General features: G+C 43.1%; 1 protein-coding gene across 1 annotated transcript in view; it reads right to left on the bottom strand.

The window, feature by feature from the left end:
• LOC138665682 (sorbin and SH3 domain-containing protein 1-like) overlaps positions 1-23,718 on the bottom strand; it is a 532,199-nt gene extending 508,481 nt beyond the window's left edge. The window contains exon 1 of the mRNA XM_069753392.1: positions 23,625-23,718. The gene's annotated coding sequence lies outside the window, so the exon portion shown is untranslated. The remainder of the gene's footprint in view (positions 1-23,624) is intronic.
• Between the last annotated feature and the right edge of the window lie 823 nt (positions 23,719-24,541).

Here is a 24,541-nt window from a genome sequence, read left to right as displayed (position 1 = left end):
CTTTCCAATAAGTCACTTCATCAAAATTCTGCCAATTCTGTTTGTTTTATTTATTTATTTATTTATTTCTTAAAAAGAAAAAAAGAATCATCTGAAAGCAGCCAGGGCTCAGTTGTGAAGTAGCAGAATTGGACAGCTGGAGTAATGATGCATGTAAAATCGTCAGTGCTTGGTAGCAGCTTTTACTATTTAGTTCATAATAAATACCCTCTAGAAGCAAAGTCAACACAATAACATTTGTTATTACTTGGTTTCCCGGCTTCTGGAGACAGAAAAAACTTCTGCAATACCCAACATGAGATAAGTGGGGTTAATCTCATTGCCATTCATCTCCGAAATTCTGAAAATTCTTCTTTGAAATGATCAATGTCTGATGCTCAGATGTGTGCATGACATATGCCAGGAGAGGGCTTCCTACTTGAATGTACAGTGGCAACTGAAACGATTGCACGGTTTTGATCAGTGCTCCATAGTTTTTATTAAGTAATATTACCCAGCACCATGATGCACTTTGAGCTAAGAGCTCGTGGATGGTGTAGAGGGGTTTTCCCACAAAGTATATTTTAATTAATAGATCTTGGAATAATAATAATAATCTCCACAATTGGATGTGTTAAAAAAATATTCCTGTGCTGAGATAATTTTATAAAGCAACAATCCTCCTTCCCCTTCCTTTAATTTGATAATCTTTTAAACATGGTCTCATCATACCACAACTCCTGGGCAGGGGAGGACAAAAAGAAAATATACAGACATTACTGCATGGGATCGCAGCTGATTCTTTTTGTGAGGCAAAACATTTCACTTCCTTTTTTAGGAAATGTTTTACCTCACAAAAAGTACCAGCTATCATCTCATGCTGTAATGTTTGCATACTGTTACAATTCTGTTTGATAACCCAGGGCCAGAGGCTCCTTCCCTGTCCCTAATGCTAGGGGCATCCTAGCTATCCCTGCTCCCCAGGTTACTTCTGACGTCGGGGCCCTGAACCTTGCTGAGCTTCTGAATCAGCCTTATATTTGTCCCCTTCCTCAACCCAGGGAAGCGGGGAGGAATAGCATATGTAAATACACAAGTCATACAAACAAGGCAAGATGTACAGGAATAAATGAAAATGTCAATAATACAAAATATGCCCTTACAGACAACAGAGGGAAACACCAGAGAGATTAGCACGGTAAACAAAATAGGAGAGGATGGGGACTATGCACCATGCCGAAACACCAAGCAACAGTCACAGAACAATTAACCAAAACGCCTCTACCAAAACTGACACCTCCACTCCTCACCTGGCAGAACAAGGCTTAACACTGGCAATTAAGATTGCTAGAGGCAAGAATATATAGGAGAGGGGAGTGGCTGATACTGCACAACTGGTATCCTCCAAGCAGGAAGCTTCAGAGACTCCAAGCTGAAAAAATTAACCCCTGCACTGCTGACAGAAACCTGCTCCATTTAATATGAGGGATAAGTTCTTGTAATCAGTGCATGAGTTAAGGTACCGTCACACTTAGCGACGCTGCAGCGATACCGACAACGATCCGGATCGCTGCAGCGTCGCTGTTTGGTCGCTGGAGAGCTGTCACACAGACAGCTCTCCAGCGACCAACGATGCCGGTAACCAGGGTAAACATTGGGTAACTAAGCGCAGGGCCACGCTTAGTAACCCGATGTTTACCCTGGTTACCATCCTAAAAGTAAAAAAAACAAACAGTACATACTTACCTACAGCCGTCTGTCCTCCAGCGCTGTGCTCTGCACTCCTCCTGTACTGTCTGTGTGAGCACAGCGGCCGGAAAGCAGAGCGGTGACGTCACCGCTCTGCTTTCCGGCTGACCGATGCTCACAGCTAGTACAGGAGGAGTGCAGAGCACAGCGCTGGAGGACAGACGGCTGTAGGTAAGTATGTAGTGTTTGTTTTTTTTACTTTTAGGATGGTAACCAGGGTAAACATCGGGTTACTAAGCGCGGCCCTGCGCTTAGTTACCCGATGTTTACCCTGGTTACCAGTGAAGACATCGCTGAATCGGTGTCACACACGCCGATTCAGCGATGTCTGCGGGGAGTCCAGCGACCAAATAAAGCTCTGGACTTTCTTCCCCGACCAGCGACAGCACAGCAGGGGCCTGATCGCTGCTGCCTGTCACACTGGACGATATCGCTAGCGAGGACGCTGCAACGTCACGGATCGCTAGCGATATCGTCTAGTGTGACGGTACCTTAAGTGTAATCAGATGATGAGATCTTCTGGCTCCTCTCTGTAGCAGTAATCCCGTGACATACACTACACTCTTTTTTGTGTCCTCCCTGCCGAGGAGATGTGGTATGATCAGACTATGTTTCTGCATGATCAAACAAAATGTTGATTAAAATTAACTTTGCTATTGGGAAAACCCCTTTAAGCTATTTCCATAAGTCCATTTCAGAGTCCAATGTGTCTGTTCTATATTAAGAACAAAGAGAATTCACGTCCAAACCAAACTAATTTGCTAACTGATGCAAACGGAAGCTGAAGGGTTACTTTGATTGTTACGGAAGCTGAAGGGTTACTTTGATTGTTACGGAGTCCACCTGGCTTCCATCTGGTGTTAGTTGTTTAGAGCTCTTTCTTTCATTCTAAAAACTGACACCAAACACAAACCATAATAATCAATCTCCACTCTCTACTTCTGTATGCATCAGATAGCAAACTGGTCCATTTTGGGAAATAATTCCATTTCCCTGTTTCCGAAATAGACAAAGCAATAGAACTCCCAAATGGATGAGGGAACAAACAAAAAACAAAACAGAAGCAAACCTTGATGCTAATGGGATGGCTTTTACGCTCTTTTTTTAAATAAAAAATGGTGTTTAGTAAGTACCCTACATTATTTTTATGCATTATACCTCTTATTTACTTACAGCAGGGTATATATTCATTTGTTTCTGTCTTGGGCTTTGTCTGATTAATGGCCAGTGTGAACTTGCTTCTATATTACATGCATACCAACTTATACTCCAGTTCTTTTTTTTCGGTTGAGGATATGTGCGCAAAGCTTTATTCTTATTTACACATGTCAATGCCTCATTGCACAGAGCAATGTCCATGAAAACCTAGAAAGGTTTCAAAAAGACTTTGAGTTGACTGGGAACACTGAGAAGTAATACAGGCGTTATCAATCACCTAACATTGGTGCTTAAGCGTCAAGCTCTTGTGATCAACTACAGTAGATCTTGAATCTTTGTTGTGGATCAATTTGAAGGCTTGATCTAGAAAGGTTTTCTCTAGAGGTTAAAGGTGTTATCCAACCCCATAACAATTTTCCATTGCCACTCCTGTATCAAAGCTCTTCTAGTTACGTCCTTGCTGGGGCCTGGTAAGGAAAGATTGGCGAATAGCAGCAGACGATAGATCGGGTATTACGCAGTTTGTTATTTTAGATTATGCTCTTGTTATTTAAAAATGTTAAACCACCCGTTTAAAAGGAGTAAGTCAGTAATTTTGACACATAAGGCTACACGTCCCAAGATCGGGAATATTAGCGTTTTGGACACAGCGTATTTTTGGTGAGGCGAAATTTTGGAGAACGGCAAAGAATTCTTCTTTTAAAGAGGATCTGTCACCAGGTCAAAATTGGCCAGTTTTTGCTCCCATTTTATTTCTGCTTACCTGCTGACTATTCTGCTTTGTTATTTTTTTTAAATCCAATCGAGAGATGCCAGCCTTTTTATTTAGTACCAATTTTTATGGTCTTTACCAATTAGGGGTGAGTCACATGATTCTTGAGGGGGGTGAAATTAGGCTACTGTAGCGTTAACCTGTGAGCAACACTCCTCTGGAGAAGACCATAAAAAAGCAACAAATAAAAAGACCCATTTCTATGGAACCTTATGGGGGATTAAAAAAAGTGAAAAATCTGGATACTCAGGGGAGCAGCAGTAATAAAATAAAAGCACAAACTGACCACAATTACCTTGGAAACAGGTTTTCAACAAAAATTTTGTAAAATTCTGATCAAACAACTGTTTAACTGGTTTAACTGATAAATACTGAATAAAAGTTTACACTTTTGAACAATTTTTCATGTTTCTACCCTATCATCATCTTGAAACATATGGTACTGTCAATCCTGCAAGTCAAGATAAGCATCAGAAAGAAGTCTACGTAGTTACTGTCTACCAGGTAACCTGATAGGAAAGTAAAGTGTAAAATATTTACCAGCTCCCTTCCATTATTAATGAAGCCTGGAGCGACAGGGCAAAGTTTGAACAGTATTGATCACTTCATTTGGAGAAACAAATGCTCCTGATAACTTTACTAACTTCCAGGTATCCAGAGTGGATGGAGATGACAGTATCTGCTTATACTTTTAGGAAGTCCCATTTTACAGAAATGAGCTGAAAAATAGAACAGGAGCTACTCACTACTATAGAATAATTACTAATAATGACCCCAGTCAGTGCTACACATAACCCACTGCGGTATGTAAGCAATACTACCCATGGTAAAAGTAGTCTATGGTAGGCAATGTCCGCGTAGTCCTGCAACATAATCACATTGATGCATCAATCTATAAGCGCACCTTCGAGGCACAGATTTGCCAGGCAAGATTTCAATGTCAAGGATAGGATCACGGGCTCTCACAAGGATGACCTTTACTGTAGCTACATTGATAGTAACTAAGGATTTTTTTTTATTGTGGGTGCTCCATGTGAACTTAGTCTTAAATATCATAACATGCATGCACAGCTGGTTTAGACAACACATAGACCTAGGAAAAAATTAAAAATGGGATCCAAAATGCTGACATATTGCACCATTACACAGAATCATATGATGACACAAGCTCATTATAGACTAGTAAGCGAGATCCGATCAACTATATTCAGTATGCATCATGTTATAGGCAGCACATGTGGAGCGTATATCAGGTGATGTGCTGTCCAAAAAAATGATTTTTGTTCTGGCATAAACGATCAAATTGCCTGATGAATGTGCATCATTCTACCCAGTGATTCCCAACATGTTTATACCTCTGAACTCTCTTCTGCAAAGCCGGTATTTATGAATGTGGATGCCACATACATACTGGTGCATTCACACACTATGTTACACACACACACACACACACTGCATGTTACACACACACACTACATGCGACACACACACTACATATTAAACACACACTACATGTTACATTCACACACCATGCTACACACACATTGCATGGTACATACACACACTGTATGTTACACACGCACACACTATATGTTACCCATACACACTTACTGCATGCCACACACACACACACACTACATTCAACATACACACACACTACATGTTACACACACGCATGCACACATACTGCATATTTCAAAAAAACACACTGCATGTTACACACACACTGCATATTACACACACACAACATGTTAAACACACACACTACTTGTTACACACACATGCACACATACTGCATATTGCAAACACACACACTGCATATTACACACACACACTGCATGTTACACACACACTACATATTAAACACACACTACATGTTACATTCACACACCATGCTACACACACATTGCATGGTACACACATACACTGTATGTTGCACATCCACACACTATATGTTACCCATACACACTTACTGCAGGCCACACACACACACACACTACATTCAACATGCACACACACAACATGTTACACACATACTGCATATTGCAAAAAAGCACACTGCATGTTACACACACACACACTGCATATTACACACACAACATGTTAAACACACATACTACTTGTTACACACACATGCACACATACTGCATATTGCAAAAAAGCACACTGCATGTTACACACACACACACTGCATATTACACACACAACATGTTAAACACACACACTACTTGTTACACACACGCACACATACTGCATATTGCAAACACACACACTGCATATTACACACACACACTGCATGTTACACACACACTACATATTAAACACACACTACATGTTACATTCACACACCATGCTACACACATTGCATGGTACATAAACACACTGTAGGTTACACATACATACACTATATGTTACCCATGCACACTTATGCATGCCACACACACACACACACACACACACACACACTGCATGTTACACATACAGAGACCCTGCAAGTTACACTCATGTCATATTACACGTACACTTGTGTGTACTGTACCTCCACACCTCACCTTAAAAAGCAGAACAAACTGGAGATAAAATAAGATCTGCTCGTGTTCTCCGAGACTAAAGTAGTTGGGCTCACGCAGTCAGACCATTTGTTTTGTAACAAATCAAAAAACATTCAAGGAGGAATGGATTTTTCCATTAAATGGCGAAGTATCATATCAAACAGTAATATGAGTAAGCAATACAATGGAGACAGCGGTAAGACAAGGCTAGAAATAACAGACAGTGTACAGTATGTTGCTATTGGCCGGGCACTTTTTGCAGATTCGTGTCAGTACTGTACTATAAACAATACATCTGATATTATATGTAAAGACCACCAAAATGACTTCTCTTAATATACATAGAAGCATTGATCAGCAATTACAAAGTCCTACAGGAAAATGTGTGAATTTTGACAGCTCATTTACATGCTTATTTAGCTCAATGATACTTGTGATTTGAGGCTCTGTACCAGAAAAATGGATCTCCAACTCAACAAATCAATCATCGCAGATTTTTAGACCTAAAACTGACAGTGTTAAAGGGTGGATATTCACTTTAAAGAGGTTGTCCAATTTAAAAAAATAATACAGAGGGAAAGGATGGTTAAAACTAATAAAAGAATGTGTACTCACCGACTCTATCCCCTGTGGCTGCAGTACAGGCTGCTCTGCCATCTCGGACTGGAAGCAAAACGCCTCATTTTTAGGAGCGGCCTGTCCTGGATCCATGGGGGATAGAGCAGGTAAGTATACATGAATTTATTATTTTTTAAAAATCCCTAATCTTCTGTATTTTTTTTAAGGCTACACTCACATCTACGTATATAAAGTAGCTGAGAATTTCAGCCAGAAAACTTGGAGAGTGTCAGGCGAGAGTCATGCATTTTTTTTCTCACCTAGCATCCCTATGCCATGCAAGTGCTATGTGAGTGTGCGTTTTTTTTCATCATCTAGCATCCGTATGACATGTGTATGCAATTGTATGCTCCATTTCTTGGGCGGCTGAGGGCTGATGTTATTAGTCTGGGAGGGGGCCAATATTCATAACCCCTACCCAGCCTATGGATATCCGCCCACAGCTCTCTGCTTAGCCTTTGCTGACTATTAAATATAGGGGGCCCCACATCATTTTCTTTGTTAATAACCAGTAAAGGCCAAGTAGACAGCTGTGAGCTGATAATAGCCTGGAAAGCTCCCTGTTTATTAACCCCTTCCAAGACTATAAACAACAGCCCTGCCCCCAGCTGTCACCTTTCCCTCTGCTGATTAACTAAAATAAGGGGGCCCCCATGCCATTTTTCTTTTATTTATTTAATTATAAGCTAAATACATGTACAGTAAGTTAGACATGCACTACTCTAATTATATACAGTATCTCAATTACATCTTTCTATCTATTCTATCTGTATATCTATTCTATCTATTATATTTGACGGTTTGGGCTGTGAATTTACTGTACACAGCTGATGAAATGTCAGGTTTTCTATAAGACGGGTGTGTAAAAATGGCACCCATTGACTTGCATTGGTGAGTTTCGACCATTTAAAGGACCATATGCTACATGTTGCAATTTTTCCTCACCTCAATTCCAGGTGAGGAAAAACTCACAGATGAACACTGCCTAATTGAATACTATTGTGGCGAGTGCAATGTGATTTTTTTTCTCATATTGCACTCGCTGATGTTATATGCAGATGTGAGAACACCCTTAGTCAGACAGCCCCTATAAGCTTTATTCATTTTTTTCACAGTAATGAATTATTTACTCTTATAACATACAGTATAAATATATATTGTCAAGAGGAAGATGAGAGACACCAGACCCAACAATGCAGATGAGCTGAAGGCTGCTATCAAAGCAACCTGGGCTTCCATAACACCTCAGCAGTGCCACAGCCTGATCGCCTCCATGCCACTCTGCATTGATGCAGTAATTGATGCAAAAAGAGCCCCAACCATGTATTGAGAGCATTTACTGAACATACATTTCAGTAGGCCAACATTTCGGATTTTAAAATAATTTTTCAAGCAGGTGTTATAAAGTATTCTAATTTACTGAGATAATGACTCTTGGGTTTTCTTTGGCTGTAAGTCATAATCCTCAACATTAACATACCGTATATACTCGAGTATAAGCCGACCCGAGTATAAGCAGACCCCCCTAATTTTGCCACAAAAAACTGGGAAAACTTATTGACTTGAGTATAAGCCTAGGGTGGAAATGCAGCAACTACCGGTGAATTTCAAAAATAAAAATAGATACCAATAAAAGTAAAATTAATTGAGACATCAGTAGCTGAGTTCATATATCCCCATATCTGCCCCATACTGTGCTCTGCTGCGTTCATATATCCCCATATCTGCCCCATACTGTGCTCTGCTGCGTTCATATATCCCCATATCTGCCCCATACTGTGCTCTGCTGCGTTCATATATCCCCATATCTGTGCCCCATGCTGTGCTCTGCTGCGTTCATATATCCCCATATCTGCCCCATACTGTGCTCTGCTGCGTTCATATATCCCCATATCTGCCCCATACTGTGCTCTGCTGCGTTCATATATCCCCATATCTGTGCCCCATGCTGTGCTCTGCTGCGTTCATATATCCCCATATCTGCCCCATACTGTGCTCTGCTGCGTTCATATATCCCCATATCTGCCCCATACTGTGCTCTGCTGCGTTCATATATCCCCATATCTGCCCCATACTGTGCTCTGCTGCGTTCATATTGCCCCATAGATGCTCGGTATAAGTCTGTGCCATGGCCGCTGCTGCTGCAATAAAAAAAAAAAAGCCATACTCACCTCGCTGATTGCAGCTCCCAGCGTCCGGTCCCGGCGTCTCTCTGCACTGACTGATCAGGCAGAGGGCGCCGCGCACACTAGTGCGTCATCGCGCCCTCTGACCTGAACAGTCAGAGCGCAGATAGACGCCGGGAAGATGGATCGGCGCCCGGCGGCTGGAACGTGGACAGGTGAATATAACATACTCACCTAGTCCTGGCGATCCTCGCGCTGTCCCCGCCTGTCACAGCTGTCTTCGGTGCCGCAGATTCTTTCTCTATCAGCGGTCACCGGAACCGCTGATTAGAGAAATGAATAGGCGGCTCCGCCCCTATGGGAGGTGGAGCCGCCTATTCATTTTTCTAATGAGCGGTCCCACGTGACCGCTGAAGAGAGGAAGAAGCTGCAGCGCCGAAGCCCGTGGGACGGCAGGGACAGCGCGAGGATCGCTGGGACTAGGTAAGTATGCCTCAGCGCCCTCTCCCCCTCACCCGCCGACCCCACCGCTACCGTGACTCGAGTATAAGCCGAGGGGGGCACTTTCAGCCCAAAAATTTGGGCTGAAAATCTCGGCTTATACTCGAGTATATACGGTAAATAAAACACTTTAAAGGGATCACTCTGTTTGTAATGACTCTATATAATGTATGAGTTTCACTTTTTGTATTGAAGAACTGAAATAAATGAACCTTTTGATGATATTCTAATTTTGTGAGAAGCACCTGTATATATAGTATATACAGCTCTGTCAAAAATTAAGAGACCACTGCAAAATGTTCAGTTTGTCTGATTTTTCTCTTTATAGGTATATTCTATAAACTTCTGACAACGTCTCCGAATTTCCAAGCAAATTTCCAATAAATTTAGCATTTTCTTTCCAAAAAGTAGAAATGGTCAAAAATAAAAAAAACCCAGTCCTTTCAGACCTCAAATAATGCAAGGAAAACAAGTTCATAATCATTTAGAAACAACAATACTAATGTTTTAACTCAGGAAGAGTTCAGAAATCAATATTTTGTGGAATAACCATGATTTTTAATCACAGCTTTCATGCGTTTTGGCATGCTTTCCACCAGTCTTTCACACTGCTCCTGGCACACAAATTTAAGCAGTTCTTCTTTGTTTGATGGCTTGTGACTATCCATCATCCTCCTGATTACATTCCAGAGGATTTCAATGGGGTTCAGGTCAGGAGATTGGACTGCCCATGACAGGGTTTTGATGTGGTGGTCTCTTAATTTTTGCCAGAGCTGAATATATATATACTAGCTATTGAACCCGTTCTATGCCCAGGTGCCGAGCATTTATATTGGCATATGGTCTCCATCCTGGTATGTGTTGCTGCCATCCTGCACCCTAATCTTGTCATATTCTGCTACCATCTTGCGCCCCCATCCTGTTATTTGCGGCTCCCATCCTGCGCCCCCATCCTGTCATGTGCTGCTCCCATCCTGCGCCCCCGTTCTGTCATGTGCTGCTCCCATCCTGCGCCACCGTTCTGTAATTTGCTGCTCCCATCCATATGCCCCATACGCTGCTCCATAAAGGTTGATGGCCCCCATAAGATGCTCCATAGTATATGCCTCATATGCTACTGCATTATGGTTGATGGCCCCCATAAGATGCTCCATAGTATATGCCCCGTATGCTGCACCATTATGGGTGATGGCCCCGATAAGATGCTCCATAGTGTATGCCTCATATGCTGCACCATTATGGTTGATGGCCCCCATAAGATGCTCCATAGTATATGCCTCATATGCTGCTGCATTATGGTTGATGGCCCCCATAAGATGCTCCATAGTATATGCCCCTTATGCTGCACCATTATGGGTGATGGCCCCGATAAGATGCTCCATAGTATATGCCTCATATGCTGCTCCATTATGGTTGATGGCCCCCATAAGATGCTCCATAGTATATGCCTCATATGCTACTCCATTATGGTTGATGGCCCCCATAAGATGCTCCATAGTATATGCCCCGTATACTGCTCAATAAATGTTGATGGCCCCCATAAGATGCTCCATAGTATATGCCTCATATGCTGCTCCATTATGGTTGATGGCCCCCATAAGATGCTCCATAGTATATGCCCCGTATGCTGCTCCATTATGGTTGATGGCCCCCATAAGATGCTCCATAGTATATGCCTCATATGCTGCTCCATTATGGTTGATGGCCCCCATAAGATGCTCCATAGTATATGCCCCGTATGCTGCTCCATTATTGTTGATGGCCCCCATAAGATGCTCCATAGTATATGCCTCATATGCTGCTCCATTATGGTTGATGGCCCCCATAACATGCTCCATAATATATGCCCCGTATGCTGCTCCATTATGGTTGATGGCCCCCATAAGATGCTCCATAGTATATGCCTCATATGCTGCTCCATTATGGTTCATGGCCCCCATAACATGCTCCATAGTATATGCCCCGTATGCTGCTCCATGATGGTTGATGGCCCCCATAAGATGCTCCATAGTATTATATGTCCCGTATGCTGCTGCGATATATATAAAAAAATAACATACTCACCTATCGTCGCTGGGCGCCGAATGCTGGGGCCCTGAGCAGGCGGGGACACCGATGCGCTGTGGGGGTCAGGTGCCAGAGTCGCCGCTAGCGCAGGCCCCCGACACTTGCTATATTCACCTGTCCCGTTCCAGCACTGCGCGCCGCTCCATCTTCCAGGTCCTCTGGCTTGCGGACTGCTGCTCCCGGAATCGGCGCCTGCGCAGTCCACGCTTTCCGGTGCCATTTTCTTGAAGACACACTGCAGTATCCAAGAAAATGGCGCCGGAAAGCGCGGACTGCGCAGGTTCCGATTCCTGGAGCAGGGGGACATTCATGGCCCGGAATCAGGTGGCCTAAGTAAGAAATGGCAGTGGCATGAAGTGCCACAGCGTCATGAGGGCGGGATCGTGTGCACACGCCCCCTGTTTCCGGCTCCTAAATACCCCCCTGCTCCCGGAATCGGCACCTGAGCAGTCCGCGGTTTCCGGCGCAATTTTCTTGAAGACACACTGCAGTATCCAAGAAAATGGCGCCGGAAAGCACGGACTGCGCAGGTGCCGATTCCGGGAGCAGGAGGACCAAGAAAATGGTGGCGGAAAGCGTGGACTGCGCAGGCGCCGATTCCGGGAGCAGGGGGACATTCATGGGTCGAAATCAAGTGGCGTAAGTAAGAAATTGTTGTGGCATGAACTGCCACAGCATCATCAGGGCGGGATCATGTCCACCGTGTCCCCACGTCCGGGTTACGGTTCATAAATGTCCCCCTGCTCCCGGCAGTCGGCGCTTTCCGGCGCCATTTTTTTTCTGACACTGGCTATAATGTAACGCTAGGATTGCCTGCGCAATCTATAAAAGCTTCGGACGGAGTGACGCTCCCAGCGTTACATTATAAAAAAAAGTGTAAAACAACTGAAAATATGTTTTATATTCTAGGTTCTTCAGAGTAGACACCTTTTGCTTTGATGACTGCTTTGCACACTCTTGGCATTCTCTTGATGAGCTTCAAGTGGTAGTCACCGGAAATGGTCTTCCAACAATCTTGAAGGAGTTCACAAAGAAGCTTAGCACTTGTTGGCTCTTTTGCCTCCACTCTGCAGTCCAGCTCACCTCAAACCATCAGGTCATCTGGCATAGAACCCCATCACTCTCCTTCTTGGTCAAATAGCCCTTACACAGCCTGGAGGTGTGTTTGGGGTTATTGTCCTGTTGAAAAATAAATGATGGTCCAACTAAACGCAAACCGGATAGAAAAGCATGCCACTGCAAGATGCTGTGGTAGCGATGCTGGTTCAGTATGCATTCAATTTTGATTAAATCTCCAACAGTGTCACCAGCAAAGCACCCCCACACCATCACACCTCCTCCTCCATGCTTCACGGTGGGAACCAGGCATGTAGAGTCCGTCTCACCTTTTCTGCGTCGCACAAAGACACGGTGGTTGGAACCAAAGATCTCAAATTTGGACTCATCAGACCAAAGCACAGATTTCCACTGGTCTATTGTCCATTCCTTGTGTTCTTTAGCCCAAACAAGTCTCTTCTGCTTGTTGCCTGTCCTTAGCAGTGGTTTCCTAGCAGCTATTTTCACATGAAGACCTGCTGCACAAAGTCTTCTCTTAACAGTTGTTGTAGAGATGTGTCTGCTGCTAGAACTCTGTGTGGCATTGACTGGTCTCTAATCTGAGCTGCTGTTAACCTGCGATTTCTGAGGCTGGTGACTTGGATAAACTTATCCTCAGAAGCAGAGGTGACTCTTGGTCTTCCTTTCCAGGGGCAGTCCTCATGTGAGCCAGGTTCTTTGTAGAGCTTGATGGTTTTTGCAACTGCACTTGGGGACAATTTTAAAGTTTTCCCAATTTTTTGGACTGACTGACCTTCATTTCTTAAAGTAATGATGGCCACTCGTTTTTCTTTACTTAGCTGCGTTTTTCTTGTCATAATACAAATTCTAACAGTCTATTCAGACAGACTATCAGCTGTGTATCTACGAGACTTCTGCACAACACAACTGATGGTCCCAACCCCATTTATAAGGCAAGACATCCCACTTATTAAACCTGACAGGGCACACCTGTGAAGTGAAAACCATTTCCGGTGACTACCTCTTGAAGCTCATCAAGAGAATGCCAAGAGTGTGCAAAGCAGTCATCAAAGCAAAAGGTGGTTACTTTGAAGAACCTAGAAAATAAGACATATTTTCAGTTGTTTCACACTTTTTTGTTAAGTATATAATTCCACATGTGTTAATTCATAGTCTTGATGCCTTCAGTGTGAATTTACAATTTTCATAGTCATGAAAATATGGAAAAATCTTTAAATGAGAAGGTGTGTCCAAACTTTTGGTCTGTACTGTATATATATATATATATATATATATATATATATATAGTGAGATAGCACTACTGTTTGTGTTGGGGAACACTCGCTTAGCAACTAGCAACGGGACTCAGTCACACAGGCACGTTTCTCACAAAAACAGCCCATGGGGTTTATTATGACATCCTAAACCGGGACATGCACAGTTCATTATATACATGTTATACGGCTTCAACTCACAGTTCACTAAACATGCCGGACTTCTAAATTTGTCCAGTTACCATGGGTGACTGTATGCCGAACAGTTCATCAATATCCATGGAACACAACAAGCACCAACAGTCTGTCCAACCGGTAGATACGTCTCTGCCATTATGATAGCCCCCTTCCCGGGTGTTACCTTTCTGGAGATCCTGCTCCACACGCTGACCTCCTGTCACTGTCAGTCCTCTCTCTCTCAGGGAAGCTGCTGGCCTGGGATCACCATCCCAGACAATGCCTTGCTCACTAGGTCACCTGACAGTCCACATCCTCAGATGGGCTGTAGCTCCCCCAGTGCAGTGTCGTTCCAGACTCTGCATCCACTCCTTCCCATGTGCTCTTCAGGAATCCTACTCACATGACTTCCAACACAGGTTGTGCTATCAGGAAGTCCCACTCCCAGGACTTCCAACACAGGCCACTGCCACTACATGTGCTGTTCAGTACGTCCGTCCCCACCTGGGACCATCCAACACACAATTCTCTCAGTGCGCTTAACAGGGATCCAATCCTACTCCCTGGATCTCCCAACACACCAGTCTTCCAGATCCACGGCCTCTCAGTGCGCTGTTCAGGGATCTGGTCCACACACAGGACCTCCCAACACACAAGCCGTCCAGGATCTACACAGTCTTCATTATGTATACCACTCAGGTCCATACACCGGAACCACTACAGACCCCATTGCAGGTCCATACACAGGAACTATGTGACCCACACCATGGTTACATTATGTAGTTGTAACCAATCCCATAGATGGGTGGTGTGTGTGTGGCTAGTTCGACCCGCCCAGCTCTCAAACTAGCCCAGTAAGCCTCCCTTCACAACTATACAAACACTTGTGGGAGTACAGGTCCCAAAACAACAACATTACTTCAGGCTTACAGCGCAGACTCCCTCTGCGACAGATATTGGCCATTTACAATTCTGCCAGTAACTGTCTCACCATCATTATAACCACTGATATGCCTCCATGCATATCCTGAGGAGCATACACAGCGCCCCCTAGCTGTAACAGGGGTCACTGCATCACTATATATACAGTGGGGCAAAAAAGTATTTAGTCAGTCAGCAATAGTGCAAGTTCCACCACTTAAAAAGATGAGAGGCGTCTATAATTTACATCATAGGTAGACCTCAACTATGGGAGACAAACTGAGGAAAAAAAATCCAGAAAATCACATTGTCTGTTTTTTTAACATTTTATTTGCATATTATGGTGGAAAATAAGTATTTGGTCAGAAACAAAATTTCATCTCAATACTTTATAATATATCCTTTGTTGGCAATGACAGAGGTCAAACATTTTCTGTAAGTCTTCACAAGGTTGCCAACACTGTTGTTGGTATGTTGGCCCATTCCTCCATGCAGATCTCCTCTAGAGCAGTGATGTTTTTGGCTTTTCGCTTGGCAACACGGACTTTCAACTCCCTCCAAAGGTTTTCTATAGGGTTGAGATCTGGAGACTGGCTAGGCCACTCCAGGACCTTGAAATGCTTCTTACGAAGCCACTCCTTCGTTGCCCTGGCGGTGTGCTTTGGATCATTGTCATGTTGAAAGACCCAGCCACGTTTCATCTTCAATGCCCTTGCTGATGGAAGGAGGTTTGCACTCAAAATCTCACGATACATGGCCCCATTCATTCTTTCATGTACCCGGATCAGTCGTCCTGGCCCCTTTGCAAAGAAACAGCCCCAAAGCATGATGTTTCCACCACAATGCTTTACAGTAGGTATGGTGTTTGATGGATGCAACTCAGTATTCTTTTTCCTCCAAACACAACAAGTTGTGTTTCTACCAAACAGTTCCAGTTTGGTTTCATCAGACCATAGGACATTCTCCCAAAACTCCTCTGGATCATCCAAATGCTCTCTAGCAAACTTTAGACGGGCCCGGACATGTACTGGCTTAAGCAGTGGGACACGTCTGGCACTGCAGGATCTGAGTCCATGGTGGCGTAGTGTGTTACTTATGGTAGGCCTTGTTACATTGGTCCCAGCTCTCTGCAGTTCATTCACTAGGTCCCCCCGCGTGGTTCTGGGATTTTTGCTCACCGTTCTTGTGATCATTCTGACCCCACGGGGTGGGATTTTGCGTGGAGCCCCAGATCGAGGGAGATTATCAGTGGTCTTGTATGTCTTCCATTTTCTAATTATTGCTCCCACTGTTGATTTCTTCACTCCAAGCTGGTTGGCTATTGCAGATTCAGTCTTCCCAGCCTGGTGCAGGGCTACAATTTTGTTTTTGGTGTCCTTTGACAGCTCTTTGGTCTTCACCATAGTGGAGTTTGGAGTCAGACTGTTTGAGGGTGTGCACAGGTGTATTTTTATACTGATAACAAGTTTAAACAGGTGCCATTACTACAGGTAATGAGTGGAGGAAAGAGGAGACTCTTAAAGAAGAAGTTACAGGTCTGTGAGAGCCAGAAATCTTGATTGTTTGTTTCTGACCAAATACTTATTTTCCACCATAATATGCAAAAAAAATCATAAAAAAACAGACAATGTGATTTTCTGGATTTTTTTTTTCTCAGTTTGTCTCCCATAGTTGAGGTCTACCTATGATGTAAATTACAGACACCTCTCATCTTTTTAAGTGGTGGAACTTGCACTATTGCTGACTGACTAAATACTTTTTTGCCCCACTGTATATATATATATATATATATATATACACAGTGTGTATATATATATATATATATATATATATATATATATATACACAGTGTATATACATATATATATCTACGTTCTTGTTGTATATTCAGTCAAAAATATACTTAGACTATATTTATATACAGAAGTACTTTTTAGAGGAGAACAGCAAAACTTAGTGGTATGTTTTAGGCCTATGTTGTCTGCTTTACTGCCAAGCTTGGCAAAAGCACAATTCAATAGGAGAATATCAATATCTTAGAGATGAGTTGAAGCTAATGCAGTAAAGGATCAATTAGACAAGTGGTCTGATTTTAGAAAGTCTTTGGATTTTTTAATCAGCTGTAATTTGCATTAAAGGAGATGATGAGAACTATTACCTTTCAGATCAAATACGAAGTGTATAAGTGGACTTGACCTTTTGAAAAGCACTTTGGAATAAAGAGTTAGGTCAACTATACTTTCCGGTCCCGAGCTACACCCACTGCAGGTAAACATGTTCCTCAATCCTTCTATGGCAGAATAGCTCCATATATGATATGGAATCTGTCGCCATACTACATTTTTACAAATATGTTTAGAATCAGATTTCATGTGACTAACTTTTAAGGCTCTGTACATTTAGAGACAAATTCATATACATGGTATAACTTATTTGTGGTACTCAGGTGTATGAGGTGGTGTTAATTATGCTTTGCACAAAAGCAGTAGTCTCAAAAAAGTATAATGATGTTGTTGCTAAGCAACTTCCAAAAAACAGTCGCACTACAATCCATTGAAGCTCGATGCTCCGTAGCTGTGATTTCCATCACCCTGCCCAATATCGAGGATATGGTAAAGTGGCTGTTAGAAAAACTGATTGTTAGTATCAAAGGGGTTATCCAAAATTTTGCTGCGGACCATCTTTCAGCATTACCGTCAATTGGTTGTTTTGAGACTTTTCCCCTTCTATATTTATCAGGCACAGCTCCATACATTAAAGAGAACCTGTCAACAGGATCCTGTACCCCCAACTAATGGCATGTATGTAAAGATGCTTTAATGCAGATTAAAGAGGACTTTTCAATAATTTTTTCATGTTGAACTAGAGACATGATTGTGGCAGCAGAATGGAATAATAACATTTTTTTCACCTCTCTGTTGCAGTTAGCAATGAAAGTAGTTGGCATCTAATGAGATAACTTCTGTTAAGTTCAAGTGGGTGTTATCACATTTTTTTTGGGGGGACGCGTATTTCTTCTTCTTGTACGAGTTGCCCAATCATAAACAAGTAGCAACACAGCAGAAAAAGAACATGCCCCCACCATAGCTTAAGTTTCTCAGTATGTGAGATTTAAGGATACAGTTTTGATCTCCTAGTCTAGCCTCCTGCTTAATTAGAAAGTGCTGGGAAATCAGAACACACTTTTTAGACAAAGTTCCTGTGGGGGAAAGGCAGCACGTTTGAGTTTAGCTGCGTTACATTACAAGCCCTTGATTTACATTCAGCGTGGGAGCAATTAAGAAAGGTATTTTTGGGGTATACCGGGGTAGTCAGGAGATAATATACTTATTATGATATATTATATATATATTATTAATATATAGTTTGTGGAGTGCAGCACGGGCACTGATAATGGTGGTGATATTTGTCTGACGCTAAAAAACTGCCGACACGTTAAGACAATGTGGATTTTACATCTATTGTTCCAATGGTCAATCCAAAATGTACAGACAATTCCATCATGTTTGGTCAGTAAGAATGCAATACATCCAGGATACACCATGGAAGTCTTTATTTCACATGTCACTCAATCCTACAAATATTACATAAAAATTCGGAGCAAGATGAATATATTAGAAGTTACCATGGAAACAAAAACAGTATTTGCAGGTCAATCATTGTTTTAACAATACAAAACATTTTTATTAAGATTCTTCAGGCTGTTAATGTCAAGTCTTAGGGTACCGTCACACTATACGATTTACCTACGATCACGACCAGCGATATGACCTGGCCGTGATCGTAGGTAAATCGTAGTGTGGTCGCTGGGGAGCTGTCACACAGACAGCTCTCCAGCGACCAACGATGCCGAGGTCCCTGGGTATCCAGGGTAAACATCGGGAAAACTAAGCGCAGGACCGCGCTTAGTAACCCGATGTTTACCCTGGTTACCAGCGTAAAACTAAAAAAAAACAAACAGCACATACTTACATTCTGGTGTCCGTCAGGTCCCTTGCCGTCTGCTTCCCGCACTCACTGACTGCCGGCCGTAAAGTGAAAGTGAAAGCACAGCAGCTGTGCTCTGCTTTCACTTTACGGCCGGCAGTCACAGTGCGGGAAGCAGACGTCTAATGTGAGCAGCGTGTGCTGTGTGTATCTAATGTGAGCAGTGTGTGCTGTATGTATCTAATGTGAGCAGTGTGTGCTGTATGTATCTAATGTGAGCAGCGTGTGCTGTGTGTATCTAATGTGAGCAGCGTGTGCTGTGTGTATCTAATGTGAGCAGCGTGTGCTGTGTGTATCTAATGTGAGCAGTGTGTGCTGTATGTATCTAATGTGAGCAGTGTGTGCTGTATGTATCTAATGTGAGCAGTGTGTGCTGTATGTATCTAATGTGAGCAGTGTGTGCTGTGCGTATCTAATGTGAGCAGTGTGTGCTGTGTGTATCTAATGTGAGCAGTGTGTGCTGTGTGTATCTAATGTGAGCAGTGTGTGCTGTGTGTATCTAATGTGAGCAGCGTGTGCTGTATGTATCTAATGTGAGCAGTGTGTGCTGTGTGTATCTAATGTGAGCAGCGTGTGCTGTGTGTATCTAATGTGAGCAGTGTGTGCTCTGTGTATCTAATGTGAGCAGTGTGTGCTGTGTGTATCTAATGTGAGCAGCGTGTGCTGTGTGTATCTAATGTGAGCAGCGTGTGCTGTATGTATCTAATGTGAGCAGTGTGTGCTGTATGTATCTAATGTGAGCAGTGTGTGCTGTGTGTATCTAATGTGAGCAGTGTGTGCTGTGTGTATCTAATGTGAACAGTGTGTGCTGTGTGTATCTAATGTGAGCAGTGTGTGCTGTGTGTTTCTAATGTGAGCAGTGTGTGCTGTGTGTATCTAATGTGAGCAGTGTGTGCTGTGTGTATCTAATGTGAGCAGTGTGTGCTGTGTGTATCTAATGTGAGCAGTGTGTGCTGTGTGTATCTAATGTGAGCAGCGTGTGCTGTATGTATCTAATGTGAGCAGCGTGTGCTGTATGTATCTAATGTGAACAGCGTGTGCTGTGTGTATCTAATGTGAGCAGCGTGTGCTGTATGTATCTAATGTGAGCAGTGTGTGCTGTATGTATCTAATGAGAGCAGTGTGTGCTGTGTGTATCTAATGTGAGCAGTGTGTGCTGTGTGTATCTAATGTGAGCAGTGTGTGCTGTATGTATCTAATGTGAGCAGTGTGTGCTGTGGGTATCTAATGTGAGCAGTGTGTGCTGTATGTATCTAATGTGATCAGTGTGTGCTGTGGGTATCTAATGTGAGCAGTGTGTGCTGTATGTATCTAATGTGATCAGTGTGTGCTGTGGGTATCTAATGTGAGCAGTGTGTGCTGTATGTATCTAATGTGATCAGTGTGTGCTGTGGGTATCTAATGTGAGCAGTGTGTGCTGTATGTATCTAATGTGAGCAGTGTGTGCTGTATGTATCTAATGAGAGCAGTGTGTGCTGTGTGTATCTAATGTGAGCAGTGTGTGCTGTGTGTATCTAATGTGAGCAGTGTGTGCTGTATGTATCTAATGTGAGCAGTGTGTGCTGTATGTATCTAATGTGAGCAGTGTGTGCTGTGTGTATCTAATGTGAGCAGTGTGTGCTGTATGTATCTAATGTGATCAGTGTGTGCTGTGGGTATCTAATGTGAGCAGTGTGTGCTGTATGTATCTAATGTGATCAGTGTGTGCTGTGGGTATCTAATGTGAGCAGTGTGTGCTGTATGTATCTAATGTGAGCAGTGTGTGCTGTATGTATCTAATGTGAGCAGTGTGTGCTGTATGTATCTAATGTGAGCAGTGTGTGCTGTGTGTATCTAATGTGAGCAGTGTGTGCTGTGTGTATCTAATGTGAGCAGTGTGTGCTGTGTGTATCTAATGAGAGCAGTGTGTGCTGTGTGTATCTAATGTGAGCAGTGTGTGCTGTATGTATCTAATGTGAGCAGTGTGTGCTGTATGTATCTAATGTGAGCAGTGTGTGCTGTATGTATCTAATGTGAGCAGTGTGTGCTGTGTGTATCTAATGTGAGCAGTGTGTGCTGTATGTATCTAATGTGATCAGTGTGTGCTGTGGGTATCTAATGTGAGCAGTGTGTGCTGTATGTATCTAATGTGATCAGTGTGTGCTGTGGGTATCTAATGTGAGCAGTGTGTGCTGTATGTATCTAATGTGAGCAGTGTGTGCTGTATGTATCTAATGTGAGCAGTGTGTGCTGTATGTATCTAATGTGAGCAGCGTGTGCTGTATGTATCTAATGTGAGCAGTGTGTGCTGTGTGTATCTAATGAGAGCAGTGTGTGCTGTGTGTATCTAATGTGAGCAGCGTGTGCTGTGTGTATCTAATGTGAGCAGTGTGTGCTGTATGTATCTAATGTGAGCAGTGTGTGCTGTATGTATCTAATGTGATCAGTGTGTGCTGTGTGTATCTAATGTGAGCAGTGTGTGCTGTATGTATCTAATGTGAGCAGTGTGTGCTGTATGTATCTAATGTGATCAGTGTGTGCTGTGGGTATCTAATGTGAGCAGTGTGTGCTGTATGTATCTAATGTGAGCAGTGTGTGCTGTATGTATCTAATGTGAGCAGTGTGTGCTGTATGTATCTAATCAGTGAATAGTATGTGTGTAATATGTGTCTAATATGTGTGCTGTGTGCATCAATATGTGGACACAGTCTTGTGTGTGAGAAATGTGTACTGTATGCATTTGATATAAAGGGGCAGGCAGGGTCGGCTGCACGTGACTGTATAGGGCCCAGAAATTCCTATGGCTGCCCTGGCAGACATGCCATCAGTGTTAGATGCTGTGCCTTCCATTTAACAGTAAGTACTGCAGGGAGTGAACCATGTAATCCCTCTTGGCTTTGATAAATGGCTTAGGGAAGTGCAAGTTATTTTCCAGGAACCTCACAGGCATTTTAGAAAGTCACTTAGTGGGTGTAAATGTGTTCAGGAGTCCTGTGCCATTCCGACTGTATACAAATGCATTGTGTGAACCCATTAAACGGACTACGTTACACCGCGGCATAACACAGTGTAACATAGTCCGTTAACGCCGCCATTGCTTGTAATGGCAAACGCATCACCCACATTGGGCGTGCGCTAGCGATGTGCTGTCATTTGAGTGACGGACCTCAAACGCTGCTTGCAGCATTCGCGGTCCGTTCCTCGCTAGCGCAGATCGGGCATCGATCCCTTTTGGGACGTTGCGTTAGCGCAGTCCGTAGTGCTATGCGCTAAACGGACTGCCCTAACGCAATGTGAACCTACAGGAACACTTAGGAAATAAGGAGCTACACTCCATGGAGACACAGATGTGCCTGCACAGGACTTGTATCAGGGTGACATTGTTTTTGTGCAGACCAACTACATCTGAGTGAGGCAGTCATGCATAGGCCTGATCCTGGTAATCTGTTAATGAATCACGTAAGTTGTATTAATGTAAATATTATTCATTTTATATCATTAGATCCATGTAACCACCCCAAAACTAACAACATGATATAAACAGGGCTGAGCTTAAAGTGCCAGGTGGACGGCTGCGGAGTCCCCACCGCGCTGAAGTTACAGCATGTAATCATTAGACAGACGCAGCTCGCGTTTTATTTCAATTCTATTTTGAGCATTCGAGCAGCAGCATTAGAAACGATGGTGGTACAGCAAGCACATGACTTGCACGGAGATGTAGGCTCTGCGGTGCATTGGAAAACACATTTCACATCATAAATAGTGGCAATATGCACCAGCAAACACCATCTGACAGATCTGAAATTGTAACGTTACCGATTATTGCGCTGACCTGCTCAGGATGCACCGTCATATGAACACGCTGCAGTTCAGGCATATCGAATATACTAATAGGCCTTGAGTACAGAATGTCGATGTGATGGAGTCTGAATACAGTCCACAGCACAGCATCATCACACATGGCCAATGCCTCATTACCCAACTTGCGGCCAATGTCACATCCATTTTTTTAAGCAATTAAACGGACAATTCTATTATCTGATCAGGTGCATGATACAGAGAAGAGGGCAGCTGAATATCACAGAACACAAGAGACCCCAGAAATAAGCCCTCTGCTGCCCATTGCAGTCCATGCATTGCTGACTTAGTAACTGTTTATCTGCAGTCTCAGTAAGCAGAAATCCACATGTCTGCAAGCACCTGGACCAAGCAATACACCGGATACAGCATATACTGCCATCAGCACTCAATAGACATCAGCCTTGCAAATATTTATCAACATAAAACAAACATTGACACTGTAACGATATAATGTAGCACTTTGATATCCTAAAATGCTATTGTAATCATCGCTTCCCTGTACTAAAGAGACCGGATAGATCGATAGAAATCTGCAGAAGAATTGGTCGTATTTTTAAATTCTTATGGTTATTGTAACAATTGCCGTAATGTTCATCGCGTCCACATTTTAGGCCATGTTACGTTTATTCACAATGGGGTCTCCTTTATGGTCGATTACTGTAATAGGCACAGTTTCCCTGATAATACATCAGTCAGATGTGATAGTTTCTATGCTCCTTGATAAGAACAGAACTCTGGAAGGGAAATCTGTAGGATCTGGAGCTGGATATTACTGCATGGTGACAATGCCAGGGCTGATCTGGGCATCAGGCACAACAAAGGGCAAGTTCTCAGCAGCCAAACTTACCTTGTGTACAGAATGCGGTGTCCTTGCTGCGAGCACACGACATGCTGCTGTATTATTCTGCTGTGGTAGCCCAGCTCTGACTTCATTGAAGCCATCAGTGTCCTCCGACCAATCACACCATCCTCCTCCCCCTTTATTACACTGGATCTGGAAGCCTCCTGAAAAGATCCACGCTGCTAGTGGAAAGCGTACTGACTGCAGGGATGCTGAGCGGGAAATATGGGGTTAACCAGGAGAGGAAATATCATTGGTTCAACATGTGCAGCCTCACAGGGGCCACTACTACCTCCAAAGCAGATGGAATTGTGCATTATGATGAGCTTCTGGCCTGCAAAGGGCCCATATAGTGTTCTTGCACTGGGACCCCTTTTCTGTCTGTGTCTGCCAGTGGGGTCAACAGTGAGAAGACATGGGCTTGTATTGTTTGTCCTGTCCGGGCATGCTATAGTTAAAGCAGCAGCATATGTTTTATAAAAGGGGCTGTCCCGTGGTCAGGTGGTATAGGGGTTTATAAAGCAGGGCCAGCTAATGGGATTCCCTTTCCATCCCAGACCTCAGTGGAGAAAGAAGATTGCCCTCCCTCCTGCCCTTTGTCTGTTGTATAAGAGTTTGTGTGCTATTTTGTGTTTCTGACATTGTTATTTGTGCATGCTGGTTATATACAGTATAATTATACATATATATATATATATATATGTATAATAAATAGATAAAATTATATTCATTGTTGTTATCATAGTTTGTCAGGTTGTTGGCCGTATGAATTCATAGTGGGAAGTGGTTAATTGGGTGATCATCAGGGGTTAACAGGTAGGGATCATGTGCATTTTTCTCTCCTATCCAGACATGCTGGTATTAAGGCAGCAGCATGTTTTATATAAATGGAGTGTTTTGTGGTCAGATCAGAGATGGACATA

This window comes from Ranitomeya imitator, chromosome 2 (genome assembly GCF_032444005.1).
Source record: "Ranitomeya imitator isolate aRanImi1 chromosome 2, aRanImi1.pri, whole genome shotgun sequence".
In the NCBI taxonomy this organism is placed as follows: domain Eukaryota; kingdom Metazoa; phylum Chordata; class Amphibia; order Anura; family Dendrobatidae; genus Ranitomeya; species Ranitomeya imitator.
The sequence above is the reverse complement of the archived record's forward strand: the minus strand, read 5'-3'. Positions and strand labels throughout refer to the sequence as shown.